Source organism: Cyphomyrmex costatus, unplaced genomic scaffold (assembly GCF_001594065.2).
Source record: "Cyphomyrmex costatus isolate MS0001 unplaced genomic scaffold, Ccosl1.0 scaffold51, whole genome shotgun sequence".
Classification (NCBI taxonomy): Eukaryota; Metazoa; Arthropoda; class Insecta; order Hymenoptera; family Formicidae; genus Cyphomyrmex; species Cyphomyrmex costatus.
In genome coordinates, this window is record NW_017279354.1 from 638,323 (window position 1) to 655,456 (window position 17,134).

Here is a 17,134-nt window from a genome sequence, read left to right on the forward strand (position 1 = left end):
CATACCAGACAAGTTTTACGACGGTTTTTTTTTAGAAATCAATATACTGCTTTAATGGCACTTAATGTTTAACATATACCATAGATTCAACTTTTCTACCACAAAATTAAGGTATGTAATTTTTACTCAATTTTTAAAACTTTCTTATTATAAATAAAATGTTTTACTTATTAAATTCTTTTATTTATTAAATTTCTACTTATTAAATATTAATAAGACCAAGATATAAAATATATTCATATATAACAATAAATATGTACTTTGATATTTTTTAAATAATATAACGATATATATATATATACATATATACATACATACACGAATTAATATCTTTGATTCAGTATTGGAATTTTTTATATAATATAATTTATTTTTTTTTTACTTGATTGTTAATACTAATAAAATATGAAAATATGAAAAAAAAACAAGAGAAAAAGAAAGAGAGAAAAATTACATTTAATTTTTAATTAAATCGAACGTACTATATAAAATTAATTAATTTTATTCTTAATAACATTTGATAATAATAATTATATTATCACCGATTAATATATATTATTAAAATGAATGTATTAGAGTTATAATAATGTTCATCAAAATATTGAAGTCCTTCTTATTCAATTTTTAAACCGTTTTTATCACAATAAATAAATATTTTACATGTTAAATTCTTGTTTATATTAATGAAAGCAAGGTCAAAATATATTCAGAATTTATTCAAATATAACAGTAAAATGTATGTACATTTTTTGCACGTGCAAATCTCGTGATATCAGCTTTAATATCGAAAATCCAGTGCATGATCATCACGTAACCACGGTCGTTTTTCACCCTAACTTACTCCGAAATCGATTCGATATTTTAGTCGAAATTTCGGCCACGATACGCATGCATAACAACGATATGCATACAATACATCCATATAACACATACACACGCATACTCATACACAATGCAACCACAATGTACGCAAACCTTTGACACCACAGCGCGTTGTGGAATATTTTTTCCAAAAATTCGTTCGAGAACGAGCGATAACTGATGCGTCAGTCCATCCTATAAATTTTTATAACAATGGAATTTCTAACTGGGGGAGACGACAGACGAGAATTCACCGGTGCAGATGACTCTTCACGTCGTTAAATATTCATTAAATAACTTGTCGTTGAAAGCTCTTTACGGTTTTTGCCAATTTAACGAGCAAGACATTTAATAAAAGTGCCTTTTAATACATAATCAATACTATGTAAAAAATGTAAAGTGTAAAAATATGCACAAAAATTATCGATATATTGACGTGTGTTTATATTTATTGTGCATATGTATTAGAAAAAAATAATTTTAATAATTTAATAATAAATAATCTTTAAAAAATATCGCGGAGTTAATTAATAATTCTCTGGTCAATCAATTTTGTTTAGCAAAATTAAAACATTGATAGCTTTCAAGTTATAAATAATTGAAAAAGACATATTTCTCCTAAAATGATTTTTATTTTAATAATCTTGCAAAGATATTTTGTTGCAAAATATAATCAAGAAAATAGCAATAAATCATTCTTCTATATTTTAGCTAACAAAGTAGAATAACTTTAAATTGATAAAAAAAAATCTGTCGTCAAAATTAGTATCATACAAGTTCAACATAACAAATATTATTATATTACAAAAAAATAATATATATGTACATATACTTTTATTTATTTATAAATTATATGATATTAGACATTTCCTTTCTGGTAGAATCAGAATGGTTGAATAGCTTTCGCGAGAAATATTAGACATCTTTATTAACCTTGGTTTAACTAACAATAAGTTTCAGTTCAAAAATTGATTTATAGCATTTGCTGTAAATTAACCTTCGCTTTAAGAACCCTTTAAACTTATGTATAATGTAGATAATCAATCGGTAACAATGCTGATTAAAAAATTCTATATAAATTTAAAAAATATATAGACCACTAATATTTTTGGCCAAGGCTGTACCGTGCGGTGAAATGCGAAATGAGAATGAGTACATAGGTTTGTCGGTTCAAGAGGTCCGCCCATCTTTTTCGTTTTTCCAAGTGAAAGCTCCAAAAAACGGAGAATTTTCGAGCTTATGGCGTATACGCGCCGATCGATTTACGGCTTGTCGACTGGTGAATGTCCGGCTTCCGAGAGAGATATTTTTGCGAAATACCGAATACTGAATATAGCGCCAGACAAGCCGCTGTTGCATCAACAGAAACCGCCGACGATCGCCAAAATCGCGTTTCTACTCGAACACAATAATTTATTCCTCTTGCTCAAAAATTTGTAAAGAACATTCAATATTTTGTAAACACGTACACGTAACGTTTGCTCGTACAGAGAAAATATTGTAGTATAAATTGTGAGTATAAAATGTATACTCTTTTTACACTTCCGGTTTTATTGTAAAACTAAATTATAACAACATTATAGCATTTATTATAATAAAGTTTAACAACTGATTATATATGTATTTAACTCCCTTTTTCTCCTTGCAAGTTGTATAAATTTTATAATGTATATTACAATACTTGTAATACAATCAGTAAATCCTTTTTAAGTTTAAAGAATAATAAAAATAAAAATAGCTTTATAGTTCTCTGTCTCTCTCTAAGAGAATAAATGAAACGCCTATATGTGTTATTTTACTCTTTCTTTCTGAAATGTCCTAATTTTAAAGACAGAGGTTAGAACTATAATGAATGTGTCTATAAAAGTGAAAAATACAGAATTTTAGATAATAAAATTTATAATCATTAGATATTTAAAAACTATTATTACAATTTATAAATTGAAATTAACTTAGCGATTATTGTGTAAATAATATATATTTATAAGATATAATTTGCAAACAATTAGAATATATGTATCAACGAAGTTATTTGCAAATGTTTTGAGTTTGGATTGAGTTCTATTTAATTAGGAAAACAAGTACAAACTATAAGAAAAGCGCAAAGGAATATCGGATATAAATAGTCATCCCTCCCCACAGGCTTAGATAAAAAATAGAGAGATGAATAGGAAGGAGAAAAGTGGAGAAAAGGGAGAACGTATCAAAATAATGAATAAGATTGAAATGAACTTTTGGATCCAATTTGTCTCAATCTTATTCATAATTACGTGAGTTTCCTTTTGCCTCCCCTTTTCATTTCTCTCTTATCTAAGCTGTATGACAAGGAAATCCATGACCGTGAGGGGAAAGGTTATACTTATATTTGATATAAGATTAATTAGTCTTATATTTGATGTTCTCTTGCGCTTTCATTGTAGTTTGTATTTAACTTTGTACTGAGGAGGACTCAAATTTAAAGTCGAAATGTTTGCAATTAACTTTGTTGGTAGGTACACTCTAATTGTTTGCAAATTATATCTTATCGTCTTATACGTAAATATATTATTTACGTACTAACAACGCGCGCGCGCGAACGTATTTGTGTGTGTATGTAGGCATTTTACTTATTTGTACAAAAGTAGCTAAAGCTAACTTCCGTTGTAATTCCTCTTTAGCGACATTTGATTCTTATATTAAACATTAAAACTTTCAAATAATTATATAGAATTATAATAATTATTTAATAAAACATGAAACGTAATATCTGAACAAACATCTTAATACCAATTTCTGTCATATAATGTTAATGTATTAACAAAAAAAAACTGCATTCTAATTTCTATCACAATATTTTTCTCCATGTAACTAGCCTCTATAACAAAAATTTAATAACAAATTTATTCATTTGTACGCTCTTAAAATTTGATAGGGTATAATTATATATGTAATTTTCATTATATGGATAACTGCCTATAACAGACAGATGTGAATAGATATATTATAAATTAATAACAGAATTTATTAAAACTTATTACAGACACACACACACACACACACACACACAAATTATTGTTTTTAATTAAATTTTTCAATTTAAATTTAACTTGTAATTAATTTAATTATCTATAAAATCCTATATTCTTTATTTTTACATTCATTATAGTTCCAATGTCTTTATCTACTGTATCTTTAAAATTAAAACATCTTAAAAAGAAAGAGTAAAAAATACTATAATAAACGATATTGTTTAATTTAACCATGAACAATATTGGTATTCTACTATTATATTATACGGATTATCTTGTAACGTACTTAATAAGGCACTTTATACATCAATAATTTTTAAAGAGAATGGAGAAGCGAGACGAAGCGAGAAACGAGCGCTTACTGCATTATCCGTTAATTATACATTTTTCTCTCTCTCTCTCTCTCTCTCTCTCCCAGTTTTACTTACGCACGACCTATATACGCAAGAAAACTAATTTACTGGCTCAACTAATTTCCTATTCTTCGTCTTCGCGAAACGCAAGAGACTTTAAATTTTCGTACTACGGAGTATGTCACGATGATTTCAAGTTCTGAAGAAGTCATATCTCGACTTTATTTTCTTCGGAAATTGGAAAAATTATCTTAAATTTCTCGCGTACTCGTCCGTTAAAATAAATCAATGACATACATTTTCAGCCATCGCTTTCTATAATCTATGAATTTTTATCCTCTAAGTTAAAAAATCTGTTTGTTTAGTTCTATTTGAATGCTTTCTGCACTTAAGTCTTATTAATCAAAGTTTTTTGATTAAGTGATATATATATAGAGAGAGATTTTTATTAAATATTCTTATAATATTTAAATCAAATTATAAAGTAAATCTTAATAATACTTATAACATATAAAATACATTAAAAATACTATTAATGCACTCATCTCTCTAACTTTCTCTCTCTCTCCTTTCCACTTAGAATTTGTTATATCTTTATTTTAGTCGAGAGACATGCAAAAGAAAGGAAAAGAAATATATTAAAAATGTCTCAAACACATTTTTCGATTTACAACGTGAAATCAGCCACTTCCACGAAATATTTCTGCATCGCAAGTAATATTAGCGTCATATCAGGTCTTTTACTCGCAAAAGAGAAGAAATCGACTGGATTAAAAGAGCAGGATGAGAGGAGTTTTCGAGTCAAAGCTCGTAATTCCGTCGAACGTAAAAGTCGAACTGTGAAGAGAGAAAGAGAGAGATGATCTTCTTACAGTCCTCTCGCGGACTTCCGGCCACAAGCGAGCAATTGCGGCCTGAGGCTGAAGTGAACCTTTGACCTCAAGTAGTGCACTTGCGTGAACGTGCGATGGTGGTTAACAAGCCGTCCACTCGTCTCGATCAAACGTGGACGGGGTACATGGGTTTGGCGTTTAGCTGCGGGTGTCGCCTTAATTGCGTATCACTCGTAAGATCTGCGAATAGACTTGCACGAATGTATGGCTACAGAGACAGAATATTCATAGTCAAAAGTGATTAAGTAAGTTAAATAATAATTTAAATATTAGAACAATGTGTTTAAAATGGTTAAGACGTTAATTGACAGTAAATATTATTACACATTAAAACATTAAAATATGAATAACTTGTGATGTAAGAATATCTAATAAGATAACATCAAAAATTGATATAATATTAACATTATTGGTATATATAAGAAAAAATAAGAATATTTTGGCGCAGAAATATTATTTCTTCTTAGAGAATAGATACATTGGAGAATTCTTTTTTGTAATGATTTATCTAAATGTTAATCAATTTAGATTTACAATATGTAACAATCTGATAATCAGAAGTACATTTTATTTATTATACTTTAAATTTATTATACTAAATAAATTTAACTCCATTAAAGATAAGATTTTTTATTTAATTCGTTTAAAAATTAAGTTGAATATATTTAATTTGAATTGTATCCAAATAAAATTGTAACCATGGACAAGTAAAAATTCATTCATTTCGAAAATACTATTGATTTAAAAAAATTGTCTTTCTATATGTGCTTGAATTTTTTAAAAAAATATTCAACAAAGTTAACAAATTTGTGAAGAAACTTCATCAAATTTGAACTTTTTGATTGATGCACTCCAACCAAAAATAATCTATTTCAAAATAAACGGAAAGCGCTAAATGTACTCTACGCAACCAGGTAGAACATTTTTGTTGAGATAAAAATTCGCAGAGAGATATCATGCGTCAGTGCACGCTCAGAGAGAAAGAGAGCTGCGCGGATTAATATTTAGCAAGAGTGAAACGATACATCAGTTACAGTTACGAATCGTTGACACACACATTGGTACATCTTCCGGTGATACATCGTATATATCCATGATATACTGAATCTGTGAGCAAATATGACTCGCGTTACGATTTTTCAATTTTTACGTCTGAATTACGATATGAGGAGGATTACGATTATCCAAGTTGGAAAGGGAAAAAAGAAGCAGATACTACAAAGTATATATATATTAACCTATCACTTCCTCTGTTTCTCTATGGGGAGAGATATAAAAGATCTCATATCTACGCGCATCCTTCATTTCCGCCGTCTTTATTTCTATTTCCGATTGGATCAAATAGAATCGAAAACGGAAGTACCTATTGAGATAATATGAAAATCAATATCAAAGCCCAACACAAGGAATCACATATGAGTTAAACTATAAAAATCTATGTATGTTACTGATTTAAATTGTTCTATCTGTAATAATTTCTTTTCTTATCCTACGGATTAAAAAAATTGTGATTTGTAATAATGCAAAATACAAATAGATGTCATTTAAATCTCTCTTTAATTTAGTAGCTGAGAATGAGGTGAATATCTCAGCTTTAAACATTGAATGCACAGAGTATGTATCACCTAATTACCGGCGTCATCGTCTCGTCTCCGCGAAACTTCGTCGGGATCAACAGCTAACCGGGAATCTTACCTGCCTGTGAGTTAATAGCTCAGCGATCCAATTAGCGACGTAGCACGATCATGACGCGCACTCTATTGCGAAAATCCCTATTTGACGTCTGAACGCTCCAATTGCGTATCCTATCGCATACTAAATGTATTCTACCATAGTATTTTATATTACGTTACAAGTTTGACACACTCATGCTATAAAAATAATTTTTAAAAATTGTAGAAAAAATAATTTTTTTAACGTAAAGAATGCGCGTGCCCTCGATTTCGATTTACAAATATTATATAAGAATTTATATAAAAGCAAAAAATGTTAATAAATAAATTGAAATGAAAATAAGAATATAAATAATTATATATTATATATATATATATAGTGAAGAAAATTTAATACGTATATATATATATTATTAAATTAAAAATTTACAAAAATAATAATTTCTAGTTAAATAATAATGTTGGAACAAAATTCAACAACCACATAATTAAGTCAATAATACAAATAAAAAAAAAACATCATAATTACACGAATAACATTATACATATCATTATAATACAAATAAAATATTATATATCATAAATATAATTTTAAAAAATTGAAATTAATTATGACAGAAATACTGATTTTAGTTGGAGGATAAAAAATTTTAGATAAAAAAAGAATTAATTGTAAAAGCATTGTGTTTTACTCGCTTAAGAGGAAATATCAATATTTATTAACCATTCATTATTAATATCTCAATATATATCATGATATATATGTATATTGTTTTTTTCACATGCCAATGGTAGTAATTATTATGAAGCAATTAATAACGATAAACATTGTTAAATAATTAACTATAATCAATATTGGGTCAGCGAAAATAATTAATATTGTTTAATTTCGCTATTAATTATTGGCACTAAATAACAGTTAACTGCAAAAGCTATCTGGAAATCAGTCACTAATAGTAGTGTCAAGCTAAATATGATATTATATACGTATACCTTCATACATTTATAATACAACTCGTACATATACATAAGCATTTTAAATATATAAATACGTATATGTCTGCAAAAAACGCATATCATATAAGATAGATATCTATTAAAATCGATCTTCTTATATTAATAAAAAATTTCTTAACGGCTAATTGTAAGAAGATTAATGCTTCGCGACGGCTGCAACTTCACATTCAGTGCCTTCACGAAACTCGCCGTTAATTAAGTCCACCGCTTTCATTTGCAAGTAAATGCGCTCGCTCGCTGTCGCTCGTCCCGTCGTTCTCGACAAATTCCCGACTATCGCGTTATCAAGCGGCGACACATTCTGCGCTTGAAAAAAAAAGAGGGAGCGCCAACACCACTCCGCGTTTGTCTGTTCGTTCAATCGTGCGACATAGTATGTATGGGCGGCCCATTTAATTAGAGCAACGACGTTGTCGACATGGCACGCCCAGAATGTCGACGAATTCGATTCTCGAGCGACACACCCGGTAGATGCGCAATTTCGCGCAATCCCGTCCGGCAATTCATCAGGATTAATCCGCCGCTGTGATGCTTCGGCGTCGGCGTCGGCGTCGCGACGCGATGCGCGCCGCGCGTGTTATTACGTGCCGTTGAGGATGACAACGATGCGCGGTCTCGCATCGTCTACGTGACCGCCATAAAATGCGGCCGGTAAGGCCCAGTCGAATGTCTTTCGTGACAGCTGGTAATTATAATGACGCATGAATAATGAGACATTTTGGGAAATGACAATTATATCATATCAAAGTGTGATTTTAATCTTTAATTGATATTGTAATTTAAATCGTTAAATATTAAAATTATTATTGCTTGTATATATTTTTAAAGAGTTATTTTTTGAAGCACACAATTATATTAAAGTATATTTCTTAATTAATTATATAAGATAGAAAGAAACTTGTTCTGTAGTATAACTTGTTACTTATATTTAGTAATAAAAATTATTAAATAATGTAATGATAATAGATTAATATAAATTAATATTTAGAAAAATTTAAAAAAAATATAATTAATTTCTGTTTTTCAGAAATTCTACCTTTTAATCAATTTGATTTTATTCAGTTAGGTTGTGCATTCAGAATAATTCGTAATATAAATTAATAAAAAATATTTATAATTGGAGATTGTTAGCTGTTTTAATATATAAATAAAGTATTTTTTAAATATAATTGTATTTATAAAGGATTTTGTTTGAAAGAATCCCTTTATAAAATGTATTTTTATTTTACACATTTATTGTTTATTTAGCCAGGTATGTATTTATTTATTAATTTTAAAACTTATGTATTATATATATATATAAAGAGAGAGAGAGAGAGAGAAAGTTATATTTATTCAATATTAAATATTCAAAGTTCAGTTACAAAATTCATACGTTAAAATTGTTTCATATCACTGTGGCGTTTTATTAAAATATGATGGACAGAGAAAGAGAAGAGTATCTCTGAAACTATGTGATCTTTATTCAATTGCATGTATACGTATATGTAAGTAAATATGTGTGTATGTGTTATTGCATTTATCATTATTTTTAAAATAGTTCTTTTTTTTAGATTAATTTAAAATTTTCGATTAATTTAAAATTTGTTTGCTGCTCTGCTGCAAAATGGCAAATAGCACGCTGTAATGCGAAAACGTGCACCGCTTCGCAATAGATGACTTCGCAATTGTGATACCTACATCAAAAATTCGGAAGAGTGATCCGAATGAATCTACAGTGTGCGGTCCGGTTAGTTCCTGCAAAGCCCTGGGAATCGATGCCTTTGCATGATTTAAGCGTAATGCCCGCCGAACGCATATGCGCGCGCGCACACACACACACACACACACACACACACACACACACACACACACATCTCGCTCTTTCCAATATTCTGTCTGAGCGCCTTGCATTGAGACGCACCCCGTATACAATCGGACCCAAGCTTCCCTCCCTCTTGAAACATTAATGCATTGTCTTTCGTCATGCAGTTGCACGACGCCACGACGGCGTCGACAAGGGCAAACGATTGCTTTCGTCGGCATACGATTGCCGTTCACCCCGTGTTTCCCTTCTGCTATGTTCTGTTATTTTTCTACCACAGTTGTACAGAACAATAGAGATCCTTCTCTCGCAACAACTCTTGTTTACAGTAAAAATCGTTAAAAAACTTCACGTGATTTTATGCAATACACAATACAAAATCAATTTGAATTCAGCACAAGTTTCATTTAAATATCAAACAGTTGAGTATAGAGTATAACGTCCTAGAATATACATTTATATCGTAGAAAGTAAAACTATCCATTTAGAATTATTTACAAATTGTCGTTTTAATTTAAAAATTTCATTTTTAATTAAATTTCTAATTACAGATACATATACGTTATTACATAATTCTATCAATCATGCGTCAAAAGTAGGTATGCATAACGTTTTAATAAAAAGTATAGAAATTAAACTCGCAAATTTGCACAGTAAAACTATCAATTAAAAGTAATCAAAAACGAGCAATTTGAATGTTACATTAAAATACATTAACTTTTATCACTTAATGTCATATATGTATATAAAAATAAAAACGTTTTAACTAACACAAATCAGTTCATGAATCAATAATAAAAAAAATAATGCAGCTTTTTTTTACATATTAAAGAAACAATATTTAAACGTAAGAAGTCATGTCAAAATAAGACTACCAATCCAATATAATGTGAATAAATCAGAAAATGTAAATTAGAAATTTTACATTGTATTATACCCGTAATTACCATGTCACTTAAGAAATAAAAAAGTGGAAAAAGTTAAATTATAAAAATTTTTCTATTAATAACAAATTTATTGTTCCGCGAGAATCGTGTTAAGTTAAAAGTAAAATTATCCAGCTTAATTAAAATGATAAATCTAAAAATTAAAGAAAAAAATATGGAAAATAATGAAGGAGTTTTGAAAGATCAAGTTAACTTTTCGAAATAAAACTTACAGGAATTGTATGTAAGAGAGAAAGAGACGTTAGTTATTAAATTGAAGTCTAGTCTTTATTTTTATATAATATTTTACCAACATATTTGGTTACTTTTCATTTACAATAAATTTTATTGAGTCTATCGTAGTTCTGCTGATTCATTTTCATCAATTCACGATCATAAACGGCCATAATGCATTATCTTTTGCTTTCTCGCTACGTTATTCTTTCCCTCGCGATTACGCGATTATCCGTCGATCGTGCCATTCATTTCCCTCCTTCTTCTAGCTAGTCGGAAAAGTTTTCGAAGCGGCGCCGTAAACTTTCTCGGGCGCGCACGATCGACCATCGGGCACTCGAAGCGATTTTTGCGAGCAACACGAACTCGGCCGCGAGCTTTCTTCGCCGCTCTGAGGCATACAAAAAACATAGAATAATGCTATGTGAGATTCGCATGAATCACCATCCGCGTGATGAGGTCGAGAACCGAAGCTTGCACTTATACGCGTCCAGGGAGATTTCTATCTTTTAACTAAATCGTTTCTAGTCCAATTACGTTGTTAAATTGGTTTTCTTTTCTTTCACACCTCCGGTAAATTAATGGAGAAAAGATTTTACTTGTAAGTCGACTGAGATTCATGTTTTTGAAATACAAAGTATTTATATCCTTATAAAATCATTATAAATACACACTATAAACGTACGTATAACAAATTTAATTACATAGATATACAGTTAATTAATTGAAATAAAAGAAATAAAAACTATTAATTCATCTATTGGTTCTACAACTTAATTTTTGACCGTTTTTACCAAGCTTCAATGTAAAATTATAAAAGAACAAATATTAACCTAATTAAAGTAATTACTTTCGCACTTTCTACACATTTTCGTCATCATGAGGTAACTGTCGGATTCCACTCCGAAAAAAAGATCGTTGTTTTGAGTCAATAAATTCTATGATAAAAATTGAAATTGCTATCACGAAATTTTTAAAACCATTTTTTACATGTATTGTATGACACAGAGTTTTCACTAAAGCCGAGCAAATATTTTTTTGAATTTCCACGGTATTTTTCTTCAGCTGAAACACGAAAAAGGAGATAGTGTCTCAAATGCTGTTTTTCGACATAGTTTTGACTACTATTTTTTTGTGGTTAGATTCGCAGCACCGACACTTATTATTATACCTTGTTTTAAAGCTTAAGGATGACGCTTCAAAACGATTGTATAGCGAGAAAAGATTCAAATTTGAATAAGTGCTGTAATCGATTAAATATAGGGACCGATAATTAAGTTGTATAATAGATCTAATAACATATATCGACGTTTTCTCAAAATAGATATCAGTTTTTACTAAAAATAAAGAAACATTATTCCATACAATTTTCAAATTCTATGCAATTTTTATAATACATATGAATGCGACTAGATATTTTCTGCTTTCTCATAATAAGATAGCACAAATTTATACGACAGAAATTGGTAATGGAAACATATGTAATGTGAATCAATGAAATCCAAAACTTGCGCTGTTATTAAATTAATCGCGCGCGAGAGATGCAATAAAACGTTTCAAGTAAAAATAACGCAATATGCAAGTTTTATATATAAAAATGTCTCAGCAATAATAAAGATGGAATAATATGTATCGTCTATTGATCAATACTATAATTTTGGATAATGAACATCACGTAGCTCAACTAAAAATACAATAACGATTAATTATTAATTCGACAACATGTTGACAGACACGTTTGTCAATGTTCATTTGAAACGTTCATCAATTAAGTTAATTATCGCCACGTGTCCGCATCACTTTTTCAGTGCTAAGTATAGAACTCCTGCTTTCTTAGATATTTTTGATCAGCTATTTTTATTTTGAGTACGACAAATAGTAAATTACTATAAATAGTAAACGTATAATAATATTAAAGCTTGGAAAATTTTTGAACTTATTGAGATCCCCAAAGATTATCATTTTTATTATTGTCAACATTTGATATTTGTGTACTCTTAAATTTATTTAAATATTTGTTACACAATTTTATAATAAATTTTTATTTCACATAACTTTAGTTTAAAGTTTATACAAATTTACATTTTTCTGAGATCTTACATGTTCAACTAATTTATTTAATATCGCTCTCTTGTCGAAGTGATAAGAAGGAGTCATTTATCATTCGACAACGAGAATATATCAGAGATTTTTATACCATAATGAGTTTAAATCACTCGACAAGCGTGTTCAATTTTTATACGTGCTGTCTATTGGAAAGAAATTTCTCAAATATATTGGAACTTCCGCTTTAAAATCCGGTTTAAATCATCGGCACGCTGAACGAGGTAGCGGTTCAAGCTAGGATCAATTAATTTATTAGACTTATTTATACCGATATTAAAGGGCAAGATATGGAGAGCTAGACACGAAGAAAAGGAAAGAGAGATGGATTCATTCTTCTATACGAATCGAAAAGTAATCATTCACTACCGAAAGAGAAAGAGAGAAAGATGAGGGGCAGGTAAAGGGCTAAGCGCGGCGGGCTATCCGGAAATTAAATCCTTCGAACTCGTCCGCGATAAATCACTCTTCCTCGTGAGGCGCGAATTAGGCCGCTCGATATTAAGGAAATAACAGCGATTTCATACCGCGGGATAGTTATTACCATAACTGGGTTAACGCGCGAATCACGTGGGGCGGCTTTTAACAAATATTTCCCGCGTTCGTTAACTCTTTTTCAATGCATAAACGCTCGTGCGTAAAACTTTCGACAAACGTGATTAAAATTGAACTAGCTATGTAAAAAAATTCTTGTTTAACAACTGTTTAACAACTGCAAGAGTCGGCTGAAATTTTATAATGAAATATTTTACAGTCCTTTAAAAGACTGCAATGAAAACGTCACCTTTAATCTTTAACCTAAATAAAGAGAATAGGATTAATTCAGCCACAAGTATGAGAATTGTATTTGTTTAATCCATAGACTGATGTGTTCAATGTCAACACCGAGGTATGATTCAAAAGGCGGTTACATTTAGCGCGATAAACTTACGTAGTAAGGATACAAAGCTGGATGAAAACAGGTACGCGACATTTCAAGACCTGGTCGCGCAGATACGACGATTATATCCGGAATTTCCATTAACAATGCACGCGCAAGAGAAACCGTAGGTGCAACGCGGAAACCGCGAAGCACCCGCGGGGCGTTCACACACGTCTATTCGCTCTATACTACTGCCATACCAATATTATTCCAATTACGGCACGCCGTGGTGCAACTCGCGTGTCGAATAATACCTCGGTTATCGTCATTTTTAATCCACAATACGCTTGGTTGCAAAATGAAACATAATATATAGCGCAAAATCATATAATAATTTGGTTTCAATAAATGCAATGCGAAATGTGAAAAAGGATATTGAATCATTATTTTAAGAACGAATAAATAATAATTATCTATATATTTATTTTACACACGCATGCATCATACACGTAACTGTATCTCATTCCTTTGGTGTCACAATCGTTTCGTCACGTACTTATTGTACTGGGCATTGTAAAAAATATCGCATAAAAATGAATACATTATATATAATAATTCTTTTAACAATATCAAGAAATATAACGGTAACAACAAATTATCTTCATTAAAAATGTTATTGCATAGCAAAGTAAAAAAATGTCAGATATGCCACAATAGGCACATAAGGGTTTAAAAATGCATATGTATATTATAAGTATAATACACATATATTCTTAATTTAAAATAATAATAAAATTTTTATATATCTTAAATATATATTATGTACATAATTTTTAAATAATCTTGAATTAATCTTCGGTATGAACAAAAGTAATATTTATTATTTTTATCTGTAAATCTATAATGTATCAGTAATGATCATAGTTTGAGATGCAAATTATGGCACATAAATATTAATGTTTAATTTTTTAAAAATAGATGAAAGATTTTATAACTGTATTGTGTGTGGCAATTCACATATTGTCGAGTTCATCATCAGCGATTGCCGAGGTTGCAAATGGAGTTCGCGACAAGCAACGCTATATAAAAAAAGAAGAACAAAAAAAAGAAGAGAGAGAGAGAGAGAGGAAAAAAGAGCAGGTCATATGCTCTGAAATTCCACCCCGTCTGGCGTGCGAATGCACATCCTGAAAATTTGAAACTGTTGTCCCACTGGGAAAAAAGGAGGAGGCTAGGAGAGGCGTTGTCCAAATGAATCGTGGACAATAGGAATATATGGTACACGCACGTACTCGGTATAACGATATGACGATGTAACGGCAAACAATTATATGAACAAAGACACTCTCAAAACTTTTTAATTATTTCATAAAATTGATCAAACACGACATGTAAATATTAATTATAAAAATTGAATTACTTTTCCATGCGGTGCTTTATTATATTTATTTCGCTTCTTCGCTGTGCAATCAACCAAACTACAATGAAATACATTACAAGTGCGTACGAAAGACCTATATTTGTCAATTAAATGAAGCCAAAGCGAATGAAAGTTCAATAGTAGAATAAACGCGATGGTAGAACAGTGTGCGTCGCTTTGTAAATTGTTTAAATACTACATGCAATCTATAAAATGTGAGTGTGATTTAGTGAAGAGTTTGGAACGAGGCTCTTCCTTTGATGTGCACGCTCAATACATTTTACGATATTTTATAGTAGTTGAATTTCACAAATTTCTCGCTATACATTTTACATTTCATTAACCAATTTCTAGAAAAGAACTATAGAACAATATACAAAAAAAAATGCAAAAGTTCTAATTTTATTGAATTACAAAATAATGGAATATATATACATATATAAATAATTATACTGTACATAATCATAGATAAACACATACCATGTGTACATAAATGCATAAATTGCATATGGGTGTCCCACGAGACTTCACCGATTTCGCACAGGAAGATAGATTCTCGCAATACTAATATGGATATTAATTTTTGAAATGGTATTAATGAGGGCGCGTTTTAAGAAACGGCCGCACGAGATACAGCCCAGCCCATATTTTCAAACACAGACAGCGTTGGCAATGCGTTAGAGAGGGAAGGTGGGAAACGCACCATTGCCCGGCATCGCCGCTCACAAGTTGCGCCGCACCGAGAGATTACACGATAGAAATTAATTAAATTTTTTTTTATATTACGTAGACTTCCGTCACTTTCTCTCTTTCGATATTTTTATTCGTAGAAGTTTATTATGGTTTTGTATTTGTCCTGTTATATTTTGGCAGTATTACTGTTACATATATGTCATGTAATCGCGAATATATGCGTAGCTGTCGTTGACGCGAGTTCCTCGGTGCGATGCGGTGAGACATGTGAGCGACAATGCTGGGCGTCAAGCAACGGCGCGCTTCCTTCTTGCCTCTCTAACGCGCTGCCAACGCAGCCCATGTTTGAAAAAAATGTGCCGGACTATACCTCAAGTGGCCGGAGTGTTTCTCAAAACGCACTCTCATTAGTATAATTTCAAAAATTAATATCTATATTAATATTGCGAGAATCGCTAAACAGTATAGAACTTCTGTATTTATTTCGATCATATCTACCTTCCTGTGCGAAATTGGAAACGTCTCGCGGGACACCCACACACACACACACAGGCACGCATATCTATAAACTATGTATTTTCTTATTAAATTATATGTACACACATATAATTTAGCGAGTTATGCAGATTATTGCATTATTAATTTTTTGCATATATTTACAATTTAAATTTTGCTTAAATATATATTCATGTATGTTAATCAAACATTAGAGAATCTATTATAAAAAAAATAACGCAATTAGCCTCGTCAAAGTTTCAAGATCCGAAAGATCTTCTAATAAAAAATAGAATTCTTTATAAAACAAATTAATTAAAATATAAAATAAAATAATATTTTTTTACACAAGGTTTTACTAAAGAATATATACCTATTTGAAAAATTATAAGGTTAGTAACATATTAATGCTTTTTAAAATTTTAATTACTTATGTAAAAATATTAAACTACATGAAATATTTAAAATAAGAAAATTTTTCTTTTATCGACAATTATTAAAATGTGTATTAAAAAATTTTGAGAATTTTTTTAAATTCGCTGTTTCAAATTTTTATTCTCTAATTAGTAAAATAAAAAATATATATTTAATTGAGATGTTATTAATGCAAATATATCAATGTAATTCATACATTTTTACTGTTTATAAATTTTGTATAAGTACTCACGTAAAATTTAATACGAAACTACTGTTGCCAGCATAATGTACATGCGAGAGCGTTAAAATTTACGGTGTGTTCTCACTTGCTTGTTCGATCTTCGTCGTTTTTCAAAGTGTTACCGCGTAAAGTGC